The sequence below is a fragment of the Uloborus diversus genome, chromosome 2 (assembly GCF_026930045.1).
Source record: "Uloborus diversus isolate 005 chromosome 2, Udiv.v.3.1, whole genome shotgun sequence".
NCBI classification, from domain to species: Eukaryota; Metazoa; Arthropoda; class Arachnida; order Araneae; family Uloboridae; genus Uloborus; species Uloborus diversus.
Genome location: NC_072732.1, coordinates 73,013,252 through 73,033,918, shown reverse-complemented (window position 1 = coordinate 73,033,918; position 20,667 = coordinate 73,013,252).

Below are 20,667 nucleotides of genomic sequence, written 5' to 3'. Positions count from 1 at the left end.
CGTATGTGTGGATGTGCGTATGTGTGGATGTGCGTATGTGTGGATGTGCGTAAATGCGGATGTGCGAATGTGGGTATGTATGTCGCATAACTCAAGAACGGCATGTCCTTAAAAGTTTAAATTTGGTACGTAGACTCCTAGTGGGGTCTACGTACCTCCTCTTTTGATTGCATTCCGGTGTTTCTAAAGGAGTCTTTTGGCCCCTTTTTGGGGGGGGGGAAATCATTGTTAGTTTCGATGTATACTCAAGTGGTGTTATAATTTGGCGGACACTTGCCGATATATCGCCAGTCTTTTGGTCGCCAATTTTGTCGGCAAGTTGACGAAACATTTGGCGATTTTATTTCAAATCTAGTTTTAATTTGGCCACTGGTGGTGTTATTTAGAGAGCAAACTATTGAATCACATTAAAATTGCCAATAACGAGAAAATGACATTAAAATTGGAGTAAAAGGAAGTCATGTGATGCACACATCAGTTCGTTTTATTACTGTAATACATGAAAATAACGAACTTGCTTTGTTCATGTATGCAAAAACTGTTTTAAGATTACCTGTTAGCATTATACTATATTCTAGCAAAGTAACTTTTCATAGTTTGATCAAACTACATTTGTGTCTACATATTTTTATGTATGTTAGCATTAGAGCAGATTAATAATTAGAGCTACTTTTTCTGCTCGTTCAAGCTTGTATACGTACCAAATAGCACGTAACTCTGCAAATTAATCAAGTTCACTGAACTGGTTTTTTGTGCTGGCTGCTGCTGCAACACTTTGCGGACATTGAGTGCATGAGGCAGATATACAATTAAATCCATAATATATTTTAGTTAACAAGAAAAAACAGCGTTATCTGATTTGTAAACCGCTGTTTAAAGTTCTTGAATCTTGACTGACTTTAGCATTTCGATGAAAATAAAATGCTTTAAATACTTTCTTTAGTCAAAATTGAACTTCGGGGAATTAGTAATTTTTTAATATACCAATCGTTTCTAATTTTACCCAAATTAAGCATTATTGGCCAAAATAATATGAGAGGGTTATTCCGTAACCTCGTTTTTAAACCTTTAAACTGCAACACCATTTTTAAAGACAATGAGCGATGTTTTAATTTAAAGATTTGTGTGGACAACACAAAAATATGATTTCAAGTAATTGAAGCAATAGTAAATTTTTTCCTTTTCTTCATGAAAACTATGTGCATATTTTTACATATAAGCAAGTAATTTAGGTTCTTTCTCCGAAAGATTCGACTACAAAAAAAACTACATTTTAATTTCATAAGTCTCATCCTCATCAACTTCTCCATTGCGTTAAATTTTACTGCTGAAATCAGCTATTAAAAATTACGATCATCGTTTTCCATTCTTATTCTATCCTTTTAAGATTGTTTTTGAGAACTTATTCCTTTTACGAATGCTTAATATGCATTTTAATTTCCATTTCGTCCTTTTCCGTTTAGCGTATAAATTAAAACTTAGTACCATTTTCTTATCAACACAGTTTTCGTCCATTAAAACATCCCTGAGAGAGGCTAATTTAATATGAAATGTTTTCTCGTCGAACATGCACTAGTAGGATTTTACTAGAAAAAAACAGCTAATGGATGGATGTGAAATCAAACCATGGAGCGATCTAGGACAGCAATACTTTATTCAAATCAAGAAATCTTAATAACACTTTTCGTATTCAAATGAATCATGATTGCTTCTTGTCGAACCGGAAAAACATCGTTTTTATTTATAAGTCATTTTTTCAGGGAGTTTAAGGTTGTTTTAATGGCAATCTAGTTTCTGAAAAAGAAAATATCTAATTCCTTTTTTTTTAATTAACTAAAAAAGTGCCTTTTTTTTTTTTTTGCTTTTCTCTTCATTAATTTTGCCTTCAGATGCAGGAGAATGTTCGTCTAAATTTAAATAAAACTTTGAAAAGATGTTTCTGATGATGAATACGGAATCAATTAATGGAAATTTCTTTCTTTCTTTCTTTCTTTTTTTTAAATCTTTCAACATTAAGTAGTGCGTCATCAAGTTCAGGGATTCGCATTTCTTATGCGGAATTCTAATTCAACGGTGATTGAAAAATTATTTTTCGATATGGAATTATTTTACAAAATGTATATGAAAGATGACGTACTTATTTAAAACTCTTGCGCAACTTTCGGTTTTGTCGTAATTACTACAAGTAATCTATACGTTCATACTTAGATAATAGTAGTACTTCAAAAAAATCTAGTGTCACTATATATATATATATATATATATATATATATATATATATATATATATTTCATATTCAGATACGAATATGATTGCAAACAATTTAAACATAAAATTTGGACTGAAATATTTGCAGAAAATTACCTGTAAATTAAACAGATAGGCACAGAGAAGCCAAACGTGTTACTTTCAACTTCTAGTCTAACCCAGAAAGGGACAAGTTCGCAAAATTAACATGGTAGGATGCTATTTTGGAAATACACCTGAGGTGCGCCACGGGAGACTTCTATTCACGAAAGTTTTTCAGTACATTCGTAGTTTTCCGAAACATTTGACACTGTCTGAAATATTAACATATTGTGTATCAAGATATTGTACATTTTTTCATTGTAAAATCAAAGCTTTTGTTTTTGCTGGTTCATGTAGTAAAACGAGCTGATATGTGCATCACATGACTTCCTTTTACTCCAATTAAATGTCATTTCCTCATTACTGGCAATTTTAATGTGATTCAATAGTGTACTCTCTAAATATCACACCAACAGTGGCTAAATTAAAATCAGATTTAAAAATAATAAAAAAACCGCCGGATTTGTGGCCAGTTGGAGACAAAACTTGGCGACCAAAAAACTGGCTATATATCGCCAAGTGTTCGCCAAATTATAACACCACTTGAGTTTACATCGAAATTAACAATGATTTCCCCAAAAGACCCCTTTAGAAACACCGGAATGCAACCAAAAGGAGAGGTTCACAACTAGACCCTACTAGAAGTCTACGTACCAAATTTCAACTCTCTAGGACATACCGTTCTTGACTTATGCGACATACATACGCACATCCGCACATACGCACATCCGCAAATCCGCATATACATATGTATATACAGACGTCACGAGAAAACTCGTTATAATTAACTCGGGAATCGCCAAAATGGATATTTCGCTTGTCCATACGTTCTTAGGCACTTATCCACGTGTGGTCGAGTCGAAAAAAAAACTCAACTTTCATTCGGGGGTGAGTAAAATCGAAATTAAGGTCGATGTTTGAGTGAAAATATTTTTCCGAATACAATACTTCTTTTTTTGTAAAAGGAAGTAAAAATAGTATCGTTAAGACATAATTTTAAATATTCTTATGTGTATTTTCTTAAGTTTCATATACCTCCATTTATTCAAATTGCCGTGTGCAGTTAAAGGTCAGTAACTGCAATGACTTTTGATATTTTTGCATTTTTATCATCTATTGTACGTTATCTTTATTGTACAAGCTAGTTTATTTGGTTTCCGCTGAAAAAAAGGAGCAAAAAAAGCGTCTAATTCCAACATTTTCCTATTGTTAGTACTGAATCCACCACACAATTCTTCAAATATCTCGAAAACTCATTTCTGCAGATACTGACGTTTACTTGCACACGGCAGCAAACTTCTCATTACTAAAACACTAGCTACGAATTGACTCCACACAATGTGATGAAAGGAAGTGATAAAAAGAAGGTCCAGTTAGGTGGTTCGCTGGACATGGAACCTCAGTGTTTTATTATTATTATTATTATTATTATTATTATTATTATTATTATTATTATTATTATTATTAGTTTTTCTTGTTTTTTTAATCTTTCATGGCTTTTTTAAAATTTCTCTGGCGCTAAGATTTTTGAAAACTCACTACGATCACGTTAATGTAGTTCTGCCGTGTTGCTTTTTCACCCAAGCGGTCCAAGTCTCGATCCTTGTCATTGATCATAGTGAAGAGCTCACCACCGTTTCTCGCTATGTTACGTACTAAAGCTTTATACTTAAGTGAAAGGAGTTTTCAGAGAAAAGTACAAAGACTAGTGGTAATATGGAACAGGAAGTTAAACATCAGTTTCGTTTCAATAAAAGGTTTCAATCCTCTTGAAAGTATTCGACTCTTTTTCAATGATACTTCGCAATTAGTTACAGTTTAACCCTTAACAGGGGAGGTGCGAACTCACAGACCGCCCAAAAGTTCATCCGATCACCCCTATTTCAGTTTCAGTCCGATTGAATGGTTTTCCCTAATAGCTTTTTGTTGTGTGTCCTTGAACACCCTCCTTGCTTAGTCAGTTTTTTTCCGCAAGTGCATATGGTTTAAATTTCATTTCCTTCTTAGAAGCGGTCTGTGAGACCGCGCCACCCCTTCAGTGTAACAATTTTCGTCTTTAGTAGACATGACTCTTAACGTTAGAAACCGCGGATATAGGATCATTTAATCTTATCTGCGTTATGTGGAAGAGAAGCAAAATATTCTTGATGAGGTTGGGAGTTGTTTGAAATGTTCACAAACGTTACGCAATGATGTTCTAGGGACAATGAATACTGAATTATTTCTCGAAATACGACACGAAATACTAGTAGTTAAAGGGCTGACAAAATGTTCCCGTAACTTGATATAATTAATTTTTTGGTGCTAAAATGTTCTATATACATTAAACACCTCAAATGAAATCACTAATAAATAATATATTCATTTTTATTACGAATAGGGGGTTATTTACTGCAGCATATGACTTTCTCGAAAAATCTTAAGACTCCAGCAAAATTTCCTCGAGAAAGTTATATTTCGATTCAAAGTTAAAAAATATTTTTTCCCCGTGCTAATAAAAGTTTAAAGAAAATCTGAGGGAAATTACAGGACTATATCTTAATTACACGATTTGTAAGAATTTTGTAAATAGATGGGTCTCTGAGACCTCACGTTCTCTGTTACGTCCTACTTTTTAACCTCCCCTGTTACGAGTAAATGTTTGCCCCTTTGCTGTTTTGAGAACTTTTAAAGTTTTTATGATTAAAAAATATATCTGAAGTTTCCATTAGTACTTAGATTTGAAAACCTTAGTAATTTTTATTTTTACAAATAGAACCCTTCGGCATTAGTAGTTCGGTTTTTAATTTGTTTGTTTCCAGCATGTAGTAGTAGCTGATTGTTTGCAAAAAGTTCAAAAATCTTCAATATAAATGAAAAAACAAAAGAATGTTCTGTATTATCCGAAAACTATACTTTGTTTCACTTTTGGTAATTTGTTTTTTTTTTTTGTAATGCCAATAATATTAGTGAATGATTACATAATGTGCATGAAAGTTATACAGAGAGTTAATACTCTCGTTCAGTGAGCTACAAAGAAATTGAAACTAAAATTGATTTTAATTTACCGGCTACTAATACAGGTAATTAATCTTTATATTTTGTTGCACACTTAGGGACCAAATGTCGAAAGTAAGATGCACCATGCACTGTTAAATGAGTAGAGCAAAATGATATTAAACGGCGCACCGTTTGGGGGTATTTTTACAGCCCCATAAATTGATACTTTTACATATTATAAATTATTATAAATCATAAAAATCCATAAACCTATATCTTACATCGCCTTAAATTTAAAAAAAATATATTTTCTCATTAATAAATACTTAGCAATTTTCAAGGAAAAGTATATTTAAAACGCATTGCTATATAAATATAAAATGAATTCATTATATTGGACTTGTCAATTTTTTTTTCAGTATATTCATTCTGGGGGCATTTTCTTTTAGAATTGCTCTTCTCTAATTTAGATATGTTTGAAGACAATTTAAAATTTAGCGGAATACATAACTATAAATTAGAACCACACTTAAAACGTATCATTTCTGGGACATATTCACAAAATAACTTTTAGGTCACTAATTTTTTAATTTTTTTCTCTATAGTCTGTATAGTTTCAGCGTTAAAGAAAACTTTGCATCAAAACTATTGAAGCAGTGTTTAATAAACTATTTAATTCTATTATGTGTATAAAATAAACATATTAGTAAAAATATATGATTTTTTGTAAAATATTATCATAAACGCAAATTAAATCTAAATTAACGTTAAAGAAAATATGGCCCCAAAAATGCTTAAAAAACTCTCAAAACACCTTTTATTTCTCCAATGTTTTTAAAATAAATATATTATTACAAAATCTATGATCTCTTTATATAATATTATCATTCGAGCAAATGAAATCTGTATTATTTAAAATATATTTTAACTTCAAAAACTATCAGTGCAGAGATTATTTAACATTACACTATCTTTAAACGCTTTTTCATTATTTATTTTTTTAAATCTAGAACAAAAATGGTACAATAGCTGAGAAATGCTGTCAAATCTCATGAATATTCAAATGCGGCTAAAAGCAATCCTGCGTTAATTTCAGACCCCATAAAAGCAAATTGGCAATAAAACCCTAAGGCGTAGAAAAAAATGCAGTCTAAAATTACCATTTTTGCTTTTTCTCACTATCCTTTATTATTTCCTAACTGTATCTCACGTACGCGTTGAAACACCTACCACGAGGTGCACACTGATTATCTCATACGCGTTTAGTGTTTCTTGGCACGGATTATTCTCTTTAAATATTTCATTTTTCCAGTTTTTAGCACAGCTTACAGCCATTGTTACACGTATATGTTCGCTAGACTTGAACCATTAGTGCTCTGGGAAACCTTTAATAAACAGCCAGCTGAGATAATGATAATTTAGTGCTTCCTCATGTCTGCCGAAAGCTTTAGTTAGAGTTATAGCCTATCTGGCTCTTAAGGCATTGCAGAAACGCCGCTAAGGAGCATTAAGAGCAACTGCTTTGAAATATTACCGTTCCTGTATTTTTAATTTAGAGCTTATGAACATTTTTTGAAAATCTCGGGGTTTGTGCAAATAAAGAAAAAAATGTTTATTACTTAATTCTATGTTTTAAACCGTTTTAACAATTTCTAGGCTAGATTTTCTCCATGAGTGGGGTAATAGCTATAATCAATATTGTTGCACTTTTAAAAGGAATACCTTGATAAACATTTTGTATGGTAAAACTTACATAAAATTTATTTCTAGAAAAAATGCATTTAGAGTTTATTTTTATAACTTTTGATCTTTCCATGAAAATGTACTTTTTAATTGACTGTGAAGTAAAATTTTGTTTCTAAAGGAGATTATTAATGGTATTAGATAAATTCCTACAAATTATTTTACAGCTTCCAGTATAAAACTGGTGTTGAGCAGAGTTAGTAACGACACATATGCAGTTCGTTACAACATCATTTGGGCACTGCTTTAACTATTTGCAGTTCAGCATTTGTTACTTTTTACAGATAAACAAACATAGTTTTTAAATATTTTTTTTTTTTCAAATTTCAATACAATTACTTCTGATTCAATAAACTCACCTGAAAAACGCTTCTTGAAAAATACCAACCTCGTCAACAATGCGTTGAGGAGCTAAATTACATTATGTTATCTTTCAACAAAACAAACAAACAAAAAAAACATAACACCTTTTAAAAGGAAAAAAAACCTTTAGAATCAATAATATCACAAAAATATTATAATATTTTGACATAGGTAATCAGTCAATTAAACATTAAAATCATTAAACATTATATTGGTCAATGCCGGCCAACAATCGAAAACACGTGAGAGATCTGAGCCCTCAAGAAATCTGAAGGGGGAAAATGGTTAAATTCCATAACTATGTTTAAGAATTCAAAATTACTTCAATAAATTTCAATCGAGCTCAGCTGCACTAATTAAAAATGATGCTTATCTGATTTACTTTGGTGAAGAAAATTATTGAGTGTTTTTTTTTTTTTTCAAACTTTTTACATGTAAAAACAGCCTCTTCACTTACATTTGAAGTTATAACTTAATAGTTTGAAATAATTCAAACTAAATGGAACATTTTAAATAAGAAAGACAACAAACTAGAACAAGGAACCCAGTTGATAGCGGTGAACGCAGAGAAAGGACAAACCAGAGCTGAGACAGCATATGCGATGTGCGCTCTTGATGCACATTTGAAGGCCATTTCGCAATTACCTATGTCATTTAACAAACTATACATTAAGTATTTATTTCTCCAGAGTTTAATTTCAACCATCCGTAGATTCAAATGGGAAATAATAAAATTTTATCAGCTCATTTTCGCGAGTTTGGTGAAAAATGAGGCAAATATATAACATTGAGCCTCAAATGGGTAGCTAAAGATATTATTTGGTTTGGCTGAAATTTGGTATGATGGCTTGGTTAGAGGGGCAACTTTCCCACATACATGCTAAATATATTTCTCAATTTCGTTTTTTTCACTCCACCCTAATATATATATATATATATATATATCAAATACTTCAAATATTTATTCTTTAATTCGGTTCGTATGCCGATAGTGAAACAACTTTCGCTCAAGTGCGGCGTTTTACCCTGAACACACGAGTGAACGAGTGATGTGTGTGTGTGAAGGGGAGTAGGGGAGGTTTAAGAAAAAAAATCTTAACCAATATTAATATTTTAAGAAAGATATTTTTCTTTGTCAAAATATATGTGTGATATATGTATCATTTAATTGCACGCTACATGATTTATTTTATTTTCTGTGCACCATAGGATCTTTCATAGCTAAAAAAATAAATAATATTTTTAGTTATAGATTAATTTTTCAACGTTACTTCCTCGTTCGAAAATAATAACGTTTTTCGAAACTATTTCTACATTCATAACTACTAAGGAGATCGCTTTGCAGAAATGTACTTGAACACACTTTGGAGAAGAATTTGGGTTAATACAATTTCATGAAAAAATAACATGAGAAAGAAAAAACTGAAAGCGTAGCAGAAACTGATTTAAATCATGACTAAAAATGAGACCTAAATGATTTTGTCACAAATTAAAAATTGCTTTCTTTTTTATTTTACAAAAAAGTTAAAGTTACTTTTTTTTCTACCTTACTGAGAACTTAAACAATTAAAAAGAATTTTACGTCTGAAGTTTGTCGATAATATTCTGTACCCATCCTCTAATCGTCCGTCAATCGTTAATGTGAAGTAAGTACTTTGGAAACTTTTTTCATGGGTTTGCAAATGATACCAAGAAAGATTTATGTACATTGTTCATAATTAGGGGCATAAATTAGTGACTGAATTCATACATTTTGAAAACGGTTGAGCTTCGGCTATTCATTATAGTTCCAGATTAAAGCAATTATGAAGAAAATGGTAGAGAAAAGGAAAACGGAAAACGATAATATTCCTATTAAATATTCTTAGAAAAAAATCATTCATTATTTTTTATAATCAATTATCATTGTAATATGCATCAGTTGGAAAAAAAAATATTATAACTCAAAAATATGAAAAACAAATCAAAAGAAGTAAAGAAAAAGAGTAAAAAAGACGATTTAGATACTGTGCCTTGAATGTGTATGCAGATGAAGTATAAAAAATAGTTTAAACACCTGCTATATAGGTGGAGTATATTAACTGCATTTAAGTTGTAAACATGCGTAATAGAGAATATCTCTAACATACCAATCAACCTCGACTAATTGAGAGAACATTGATTTTCAAACGAAGTTCATACTGGAAAGTAGGCTCACTTATTTCTGTACGAAAGTTCCTGTTTCCTTTTATTTTTTTGATTTAGGTGTCTAGCTATAAATTTGAAATTATTTGATTGTTTTGAATATTTTCCCTTTCTGTTTTATACAGAAATCGTCTGTATTACGTATTTGTTACGGTTGAAGCATCTGATAACTACTCGGAGGCAAAATGATCGAATTGCACCATTTGCCTGCAAACAAAATGAGGCAATAATTTATCATTATTTTTGAACGATACTTTACACTACTAGTTTTATCTTTAATCACGCTGCCATATAACACATGGGTATTTGTTCTCTCAAATGTGATGCTTTTAAGTCCACATTTTATATTTTTCGCTTAAACTGTGCGTGTACATACAGTCATGTGTCTTGCGCAAAACATTTCTATTTTTATTAGTACCTTTATCCCAATAAAATTATTCAATTTTGCATTTGATGAAGGGACTAATCTAAAATTCTTGGTAAATCTTCCACTTACTCCCATAACTATCAACAACAGATATTTTTTTAAAAATGTTATATTACGTGGATTGCATTGAGTGCAACATTTTACTTTAAAAAAAAATTTTTTTTTATTTTTTGTTTTCCCCGAATCAAAATAGTTACTGCTTCTACTGTTTCTCTTTTTTTTAAATAAAAAAGGAGTTATTAATTTCAAAACTTGGATCACATCATATTGATTTACTTTTAAGAAATCATCTCGAGATTAGCGTCGAGTTCCGGTGCGTTAGGGTTTTCAATTAAGCAATCAGGTAACAGAAACATAATAACCAGCAACCAAGTCAAATTAGTTTTTCAAAGTACTGAATTTATAATACTTAAGATTTTGTTTTTCATTCAAATTTCTTTATGAAGCAATGAGGTATTCGGTATGACGTATTTTGGCCAACCGGTATTTTTTCCTCAACAAGCAGTAGCGATTACTATTGTTGTTCTTGCTGTTCCAAGCCCATTTATGCTAAAGTTTTGCAAAACACCTACAATGGTTTTGGACTAAATTTTATTCTGTATCAAATGTGGGAAAAGGATTGAGACTTTAAAAGAAAGTTCCAAATTAAATGCTTATGCCAATGTCAGTCGGAAAGAGACGACTATTAAGGATTTTTTTTCTTTTTTCTTTCATTTCCCTTCCTAAATTGATTCTACTTTTTGGCGTGTTGTCGAAATACTTTTTATACCGTTATTGTATTTTATAATCTGCTTTAGCATACCTGGAGGAATCAATTAGTAATGATAATATAGGTGATTATGCCAGATGTAAGTTACCACTAAAATACGCGGCGTCGGAGGACTGCGACCGCCTAGTACCGAGTCTATTACCATTTCTTTCAGCTGTTTTGCAACATGTAGACCTTTTGATTGAAACACATTTTGCTGTTTGACAGAATAAAAAAAGCGTTTTGCTTCATTACAGATTATTTTGTTCCCCTCCACTCAGCCTCCATTGTTTCTAAGCAAACATCATCGGAAGACAGAAGACTTTTGTGTCTCAGAAATCACAGCAAGAAGTTTTTTATTGCACTCCAATTTAACGAGAAAATTGTTCATTTACACCAAGAGCACTGCAAGAGTTGTAACGGTAACATTTTATCAATGATTGGGTAATAAGGTGGTATTTTCATATTGGATGGATACTCAACGCAACTCAATCTCCACTGTTTCTAAGCAAACATACTTTGAATGCAGAAGAGTTTTTCATCATAGAAATCGCATCGCAAGGAGTTTGATTCATTGCACTCCAACTTAGCGAGGAAAAGTTCTGCACCAAGAGCAGTACAAGAGTTGTTACGGCAAGATTTTACCAACGATAGTGTAATAAATTGGTATATTCATATGGAAGGGATTCTCAATCCCCTGATCTGACGATACGTGGTTTTGGTTTTGGGGATACTTAAATCTAATTCATTTCTTGGTAATGTCGAAACCTCAGTGAGATAACATAAAGTGTGTAAAACATCATTCTTGATGAATTACATTCTGCATTTGAGCACGCCGCGTACTTTTGTATTGTGTCCTCTAGCTGGATAGGTTTGTGGAACCTGTTTTGACCGGCATTGGCTTGCACAGTTGTGATTTATCTGTAACATTTTTCATGCCATCCAGATGTATGTTTTTATTATGTGTTCTTGTTTACTCATTTTACTTTCAAGAGCGTCATTTGTCATCGGTACTTGAAAATGTCTATTATTATTATTATTATTATTACTATTTCATTATTTTCTGATTTCTGATTTTTTCGTGCATCTTTTTTTTTTTTTTTCACAATATTCCATAGAACTACTGACAGTCTCCAGATAGAGATACGTAGTTTTAATCACCTGGTGTATTATATATTAATTAATTTATTTTTAATGCTACGCATTTTTATGAATAACATAAGTATATATACTTATGCTAACAAATACTAGTCCCATAAGTTCGTAGTTAAGAGATGAAATTGATCCGAGAAACTTTGTTTCCCGTCCATTTCCCATCAAAAAATATTTTTAACTCAATGCCGAAACTTCCACATAAGATATTAACTGCAAGTTCTTTAGCTTTCTGTGATTATGTAACGGTATGCAAATGCTTCATATATTTCCAAGCAATCACCGACACTTGAAGCAAAATCCATATGCTTAACTGAAATGAAACGGTATGATTAATGGTCACAATTCGGGAAATCCGGGAAACATTTGTCATCCGCATCACTTCAGAATCCAGCAGGAGGGTGTCAAAGAGCAGCTAAAGCTTCTTAGCACGCAAGATGTAATATCTTTGGATAATGGAGAGCTTTCAGATATTAGCAAAGATATCTTTTTGACCGTTTGAGCTTCTAATGCTGTTCAATTACTGGCTATTATGTTTAAAAAATTCATGCACTGCACAAAAACTATAATGTAATTCTGATGTTACATTATTGTTGTTGTTTTCCTTGGAAAAAGTTTGATCTTAGTAATAACTTCAACCTTCTTATGGATAATCGTATGCCATAAAAGCAAGAAGTTTGTTGATGATGAATTGAATTTAATTTTATTACTAGCAAATAACAACGATGTCTCCTAATATTTAGACTATTTACTTTTGCCCAGTATAGAGAGAAAAACTAAAAATAATTAAGTACTAAGTTTTTATTTAGTCATGAAAGAAGGTGTATCAGGCATGTGGACTCCCTCAGGGAGAATTTTTAAAAGAATTCACTCCAAAAATGGGTAGGGACCACATCGGCCCCTTCAGTCTTTCTAGGTATACAGAAAATGTCAGTCGTTCCAGTGTTAAAGAAATGATTTTGAAAAGGTTAACACATTTTTCAATACACAAAACTAACCATTTTGTGCGAAATTGACACCAAAGTACATGCCAACCATACGTACCAAATTCATTCTTTAAAAGTTTTGTGCATTTTATGACGGCTTAAATTTATCTGATATTTTTTAAAAAGAAAGTTCTCCCTTCCACGTGAACAATGAGGAATTCTCCCTTGCGTTTATTAGTTTTTAAAAATTTAAAATCGGCTTTTAAAACAATTCAAAAAAAGAACTCCATTTATTGCTTTTTTTCCCTTGCATCATAAACTTTTCAGACAAGAAATAGTAGACGTAAGTTTGCCTGTTACGTTATGAAATTCTCAGTTATACCGACGCGACATAAATTCATGGATTTTATATTTAAGCAGCTTTTCGATAGCAAAAAATATAGAAAATAAAAATTAAACAAGGAACAAAGGTGTCCCTAGGCAACATGTTTAAGAAGAAAAACTGTTTTCAATCAGATTAATTTCTCAAAGGTTCTAACGGACCTAATGTAAGTATGAAGACAGGTGACAGGTTTTAAAACTTGGTATATTATAAAATTGTTGCATCAAGTTACCTATTAATTTATTTAATTAGTTCATGTTTTATAGAAATATTAATGTGGAATATAAATAAAATTATTTATATTTTTTGCATGGATTTATCTAATATCATTTGTAACTGCAAATCTCGCATTTTTTTTTACTTATTATCAAGCCAATTATTTCTTCACAAGTGTTCTTCAAATTTTCCACCCGGCGTTTCAAATCTGATTTTTCATAAAATAGTAATATTTTCTTTGGAACGTCTTTGTTATATTTGTCTAATAATAGTTATCAACATTTTTAGGTACAAGCTTGAACACATTTTGTACAGAAAGCATCATGCTTTTGTTATTTACACCAGTCACTTAAACAAGTCTTCTGATGAACATAAAAAGTCAACTCTTTTTATTTCCTTTTACAAAAAAAGGAAGTACTGTATTCGCAAAAAACTTTTCACTCAAAATCAGCCTTAATTTCCATTTTACTCACCCCTGATAAATGTTGAGTTTTTTTTTTTTTTTCCAACTCGATCACACGTGTATAAGTGCCTAAAAACGTATAGACACCCGAAATATCCATTTTGACGATCCCCAAGTTGATTACAACGAGTTTTCTCGTGGCGTCCGTATGCAAGTATATTTCTATGCGCGTAAGTGCAAATGTGCGTATGTATGTCGCATAACTAAAGGACATTGTTTCCTAGAAATTCAAAATTTGGTACGTAGACAAGTAGTGAGGTCTAGTTGAGCACCCCCTTTTTGGTTGCATTCGGATGTCCCAAAGTGGTCTTTCACACCTTTTTTTCGGAGGGGGGGAATCATTGTTAATTTCAGTGAAAACTCAAGTGGTGTTATCATGAGGCAAACACATGGCCAACTTGGTGACACATTTGGCGTTTTTTAAATTTTTTTAAATTATTATTTTTTTTAATCTGGTGCCATTTTGGCGACTATTGGCGATATTTAGATAGTTTCCCATTGAATCACATTAAAATTGTCAATATTGGAAAAAATATATCTGTATAAAACGTTACGAAAGGCGAACACATCAAACTTTTGTGAGTGAAAAAAAACTTGGACAATTTGTTTATTTTTACTTTTTTTTACAAAAAAAAAGAAGTATTGTATTTGCGAAAAAAAAATTTCACTCAAGAATCAGTCTAAACTCCATTTTGCTCGTCCCCAAATGAATGTTAATATTTTTTCAACCCGACCAAACGATAAGTGCCTAAGAATGTATACACACCCGAAATATTCATTTTGACGATCCCCGAGTTAATTTTAACGAGTTTTCTTGTGACGTCCGTATGTGCGTATGTATGTCGCGTAACTCAAGAACGGTTTGTCCTAAAAAAATGGAATTTGTTACGTAGACTCCTAGTGGGTTCTAGTTGTATATCTCTCGTTTTGGTTGCATTCGGATGTTCCAAAATGGGTCTTTCACACCTTTTTGGGGGAAATCAGTGTTAATATCAATCAAAACTCAAGTGATGTTATAAGACGGCGAGCACTTGGCGATAAATCGCCAAGATTTTGGTCGCTGAGTTTTGTCACCAACTTGGCAATCCATCGCCAAGTTAGCGACAACTTTGGCGAAAAAAATATTTTAATGTAAATTTAAACCTTTTATTTTTTGTTTATTTTTTTTCATTATATTAGTGAAGTGCATGTCAAACTTGTGTGAAAAAAAAATATTTTAATATACATATTAACCTTTTATTTTCTAATTTTTCATTAAACTAGTGAATTCAATACCGTACTTTATCAAACATCATCTGGAAATGAAGACATGGTGGCGCGGAAGGATATCGCGTTATTCTGATAATAAGTAGGGCGCAAGTTCAACTCAGGGCACAACACGAAAAAATACTAAAATCGATTTAAATCCCAACTAAGCTTTAAAAATATAACTTACAAAGTTGAAGCCTGAATTTGAAATTATTATTTGCTTCACTACGCATTGCTTTGTAAATTCCTTAATAATTCCTCGTATTTATTTTAATCATCATTTATATATTTTATTTACCATGTGAAAATTATTAAATTGTTTCCTTGTTTATAACAAGACACTATTATTATTAAATGGGTGTAAAAGGAAGATATGCGATGCACAACATATCAGCTCGTTTTTAGTCAGAGACACGACTTTGTGTTGAAAAGTTTGATTTTATAGCATCATTACCACAACACTTTGGTTGTGCATTATTCCTGAGGTTTTTGTTTTACAAAAATTTAGAATCAAAATTAGAATGTACCAAAAATAAAATGTATAAGATGCTCGAACGATTAAATTCATTACTTTACTGCCAGACAGTACGCTTTAATAAACGACTAAACACCGGCTTTTGAAATATTTAGGGGAAAGTTTATAAGATTCAGGAATATTGTTTCTTTAAATATGCAGTTGAATTGCTAAAAATGCTTAATAAAAAAAAAAAAAGCTGAACTAAGAATAATGACTTAAGAGTCTTCAAAATATTACAATTACAAAATATAATAGAGTAAGAAAAATGAAAAGGATTATTGAAATCACTTTACGAAATCTTTACGAGTTGTTTTTATTGGGAGATTTTTTTGCTAGAAGAAAGTAATTAAATTGCGTGTAGACATTCTTCATTTTAGAGAAAGCTATTGCATATATGTACATACTATATCAAAATTATATTACCAAAAAAAAAAAAAAAATTCATCCACAGGACTTATGTTATTCGAAATATCATGGGTTATAAAATATATTACGTTTTAATAGTAATTTTTTATTTTATTTTTAACAAAAGTATTCAAAATTTTAAGAATTTTTAATTTAAAATTTAAAAAATGAAAAACGATTAAAAATATTTTTTAATATAAATGTCTGGCTCTAATATTATAATTATATTTTAAATTTATTAATATTAGGTGCTAAAAGACGAATATTCATTTAGATATTTCCGTAAAAATTAGTATCGTGTTATTTTTTATATATTTTTTCTGTTTTAACCCTCAATTATCCATGTTAGAATTTAAGCTTTTTTTTATAAATAATTTTTACTTTTAATTGCTAGGATAAAAATGTACTTGAGACAAAATTAAATTCTCGGACAATCCTCTTCTCTTAATACAAATTAATTGCTGCAATTTGGTCCTTCAAAAACACTCCGTAAGTTCTTGAGTGTGTTTTGTAGAAATATTTTTTTAATTAAGTGCTTTCAATTCCTGCAAAAAGAAAAAGAAAAAAGAAAAAAAAAACATGTCTTTGAATGCATAAATAAGATCAAGTAAGTCATATTTATAACGATGCGTTCTTTTTTTTTCTCTTTTGATATTATAATGTTAAATTATAAGCTATATGTTTAGCGTAGCAGGACTTGCTGATTACATTTGCGAATAGTATTCGAATATGTATAATATTAAATTCACAAAAAAAAAAACATTTACCAAATTGTATATATACTTGACAATAGAAAAGGAAACTTCAGTAAGGTGTACAATAAAATAATTTGATGATTCTAATTCTCATCTTTTCCGTAAAATCTAATGTGATAACAAATAAAGAAAGAACGAACAAAATACATTTTTTCAAAGAAATAAACGGAATTCCTGATAGTTGATGCCTTTCAGAGTATTAAGATTTAAAAATTGTACATAAAACACATATTACTAATCAAGATATTATTAAATTGCTCCACATAAGTTCCAACTAACAATTAAAAACATACATAATTTTTTTTAACTAAATTATTTTTATGTGGTACATTTCGTATCTATTTTTTAGCATATAAAATGTTCTCCTCAAAACACACACAGACATCAGAAAGGGGAAAAAACTGTTAATAATTATTACAAAATTACGAAAACAATAGTTTTAATTGACTCACTACCGTTCAAAGTCTTTTAAAAATTCATATATGTTAGGATATTTTATAGGTAAATCATTTATTCAATAAATGCATAACGGTCATATATTTTCTGTCAAAGAAACTACTTAAATCATTATCCTCTAGTATTTGAGATGATGGTTTATGAATAAATAAACAATTTAAACAATATTGCGCAGCATAAAGGAAGGTGAATACTTTAGTTAAAATTATGCGTAAGTACAATTTTTAAAATTATCCAAAAGAAACAGCTTGTAAAAGTTTTAAAAACTGTGTTTTCGGATTTTGAGTCATTTTTTAAAAGACAATTTTAATTGTTGAAGTCTTCAATTTTCGCGAAAATTTCTTGTTGTGTTTGTAGTACTATAATAAGAAGTTTCTTTTTCGTCTTGAATAGGATTTGTTTGTCTCTGAGTTGGAGTAAAAAATTAAGGTCATGATGGGGCTAAATATGAGCGTTTTGCTTTAAAAGCAATGCGTGAACCATTGAAAAGTTTCTAAATATGGATACTACTTGATACTAGGTACACGCTAGCATAAGTTATTTGGTGGTTTACTCTTGACTTTGGAGCAAAGGTTAATAGAAAACGCTATTTTTGTTTCGTTGTTTGCCTTGTTTGTGTTCGGATATCTACTGAAGCAGTGAGTGACCCTCGCGTAAATAAGTACCGCATGATTTACTCGACATAATATAGAAGTCAGAAAAACAGAAAGTAACAGGGGTTACTCTTTGCTTCAGTAGTTAAGCTGTCTCAAAGTTGATAATTGGATACAAAAATCATCAAAGTTTTAGGAAAATTTCTCAAAGGGCAAGAGCTGTAATTATATTATACATGGTGAAGTTTTAGACTCATGTCTGAAACCCATGGGATCTAATCAGCTTTCGTAATTTAACGGCCTCAAAAATTATGATGTCAGTATAAAAGAGCGCTTTTTGACGACTTTACATGCATGCTACAGAAAATTTAATGCGTAAAAACTTACCAAAATGCTAGAACGTATCAAAATCCAAATGTACTTTATGCTCCCAAAATTCAATGCTTATAATGCGATAAAATTTTCTGTAACCTTAACGAAAACATAGCAATTCGTCTCACAAAGCAAATCCGCCATCCATTCAACACATACTGAAAGTTTTAGAAAAATTGAAGGTGTCAACTATCGGGCTCCCGTAGACTTTTTCCAGTTTAAAAAATGGCTCTTATTCAATTAAGCGAAAATTTGCTATTTTGCAAAAAAAAAAAAAAAAAAAAAAAAAAGAAAGAAAGAAAGAAAAACCGTAATATAAATCCCGATATAACGGTTAGAAGTTGTAACATTACAATCGACCCTCATACAATATTTACAAACGTTTTCATGATATTATTTTGAAAAAAAAAAAAAACGAAGTAGAAGTATTATCACAATAAATTTGAAGAATTTGCAATTACTTTGCACCTAAGAATTACAAATATGCACACGATAAAAAGGTTCTATCATTTCCTGTTCAGAGTCACAACTGACTTCAACTGTATTTATGTCGAGGACTGCATACTAAGTGCCTTGCCTCCATTATTTTATATACCGATAGAGGCAGCACCATCACCGGATCGAACAGTTCATGAGAATTTAGAACTAGTTCAAGAGCTAATAGCTACCTGGTGCTAGCTCCCCCAGAGGTATCGTTTCACTTGGAGGACATTGAGACTACGAGCATATTTAACGTCGCCCAGTCCCCTTTAATGACGACGGTGGGTCTTCGACCAGCGAGGATCGAACCCGAGACCCTCCGGCCCCGAGTCCAATGCCTTACCGATCAGGCTACCACGGCCCTTTCTATCATTTATCATTTCAAAAATAAATGTCAAATATTTTTGCGGATAATTAAATATTGCTTTAAAGCACATGAAGTGTAATTGATCATATGCTCAACCCAAAATATTATGATTAATTAATTAATTAATTATTTTAAATGACATGTTCTGAATTTTTACAATTTAGTTTTAATTACAGTGAAGCTGTTGGTTAGTATGCCGGACGCAAAATAAACCCCCAGTGTCTTCTCCTATTTATTTGGTTAAGTTCAAATATGTTGTCCATGACTTCAATGCTTCCTTATTGGCCTTGATAAAAAAATACTACAGTGTTGGCCAATTTATTAGACTAAAAAGTTTTTTTTTTTGTACACTATTTGACTAAAATATTATTTATTTTACTGTTAAAGTACAGTACATACTGCACACTGATTATTAAGTTATTTTGGCATAATTTAATGTTTGCAGGTGGCAGCACTGTCTGCTTTGTTCTTTGTTTATCTACTACTGTTATGTTCTTTGTTTATCTACCTACCACGAACATAAACTCAATCAGTTTAAACAGTTCACTAGTTATTTTTATTAGTGTGTTCTGTTATATTGAAAGTTAGTATAAGGTAATTAGTGATATGTGTATGTGAGTGAGTATAAACAATTTTTTACCTCCTTTTTTAAAAAGTTAAGAAATGGTGTTAACCTTGTGAAAAGTATTCCAAAAAGACTTAAAATGCTCATCAAGAACAAGGGAATGCATACTAAATATTAGATAATTATTTCACTGTTCGTTAATGTGTCTTTAGTTATGTAATGAATAAAGAATTTGCTTTTAAAACAGTCTTTGTCTAAACTTTTGGCCAGCACTGTACTTTTGCATCTAATACGTAGTGTTAATGGTTACAGAGATGTTTATCTGGTCACTATGGTTGACTCCATTAAGGCACGACGAATTTTTGAAACTTAATCATACTGCTAAAATACTCAAACAAAATTATTGTTTGTTTGCGTCTTTACCATATTATTTGTTTTAAATAATTAAAATTATGAGGGGAAAACTCGAAACCAAATTGATATAGAAATGTGTACTACTTCATATTTATTTTATATCGTATTCTGTATTGCAACGCGTTTCAAATAATGAAACTCTAATCCTGCACGCTTTTTGGGGATTTATACTTTCAAGCTGATTTCCCTAATTTCAGTTAGTTTGCAATGTTGACAAAACAAAGAGGATGTTCATTTAGCATACATTTACTCTGCAGGAGAACAATTTGAAAAACATTGTAAAAGAAAGAAACCGAAGCAGTTGAAAGCAATTTTATTTCTTTGAAAGCAAGTACATTATTATTACACATTCAAAGCAAACAATTTCATTTTATCGTTTTGCCGCCGCCTGGGAATAGCATGTTCGTTCATTGCTTTTAATCCCATAATATTTATGTCTCCATTTTTTTCTGGAGAACGAGACGAAAGATGATGATGGAAATAAAACACAAAGAGCAATTCAATGCTATGACAATCATTAAAGTGATTATACTTGGTTGGATACATTTTACTCCCTAACTACT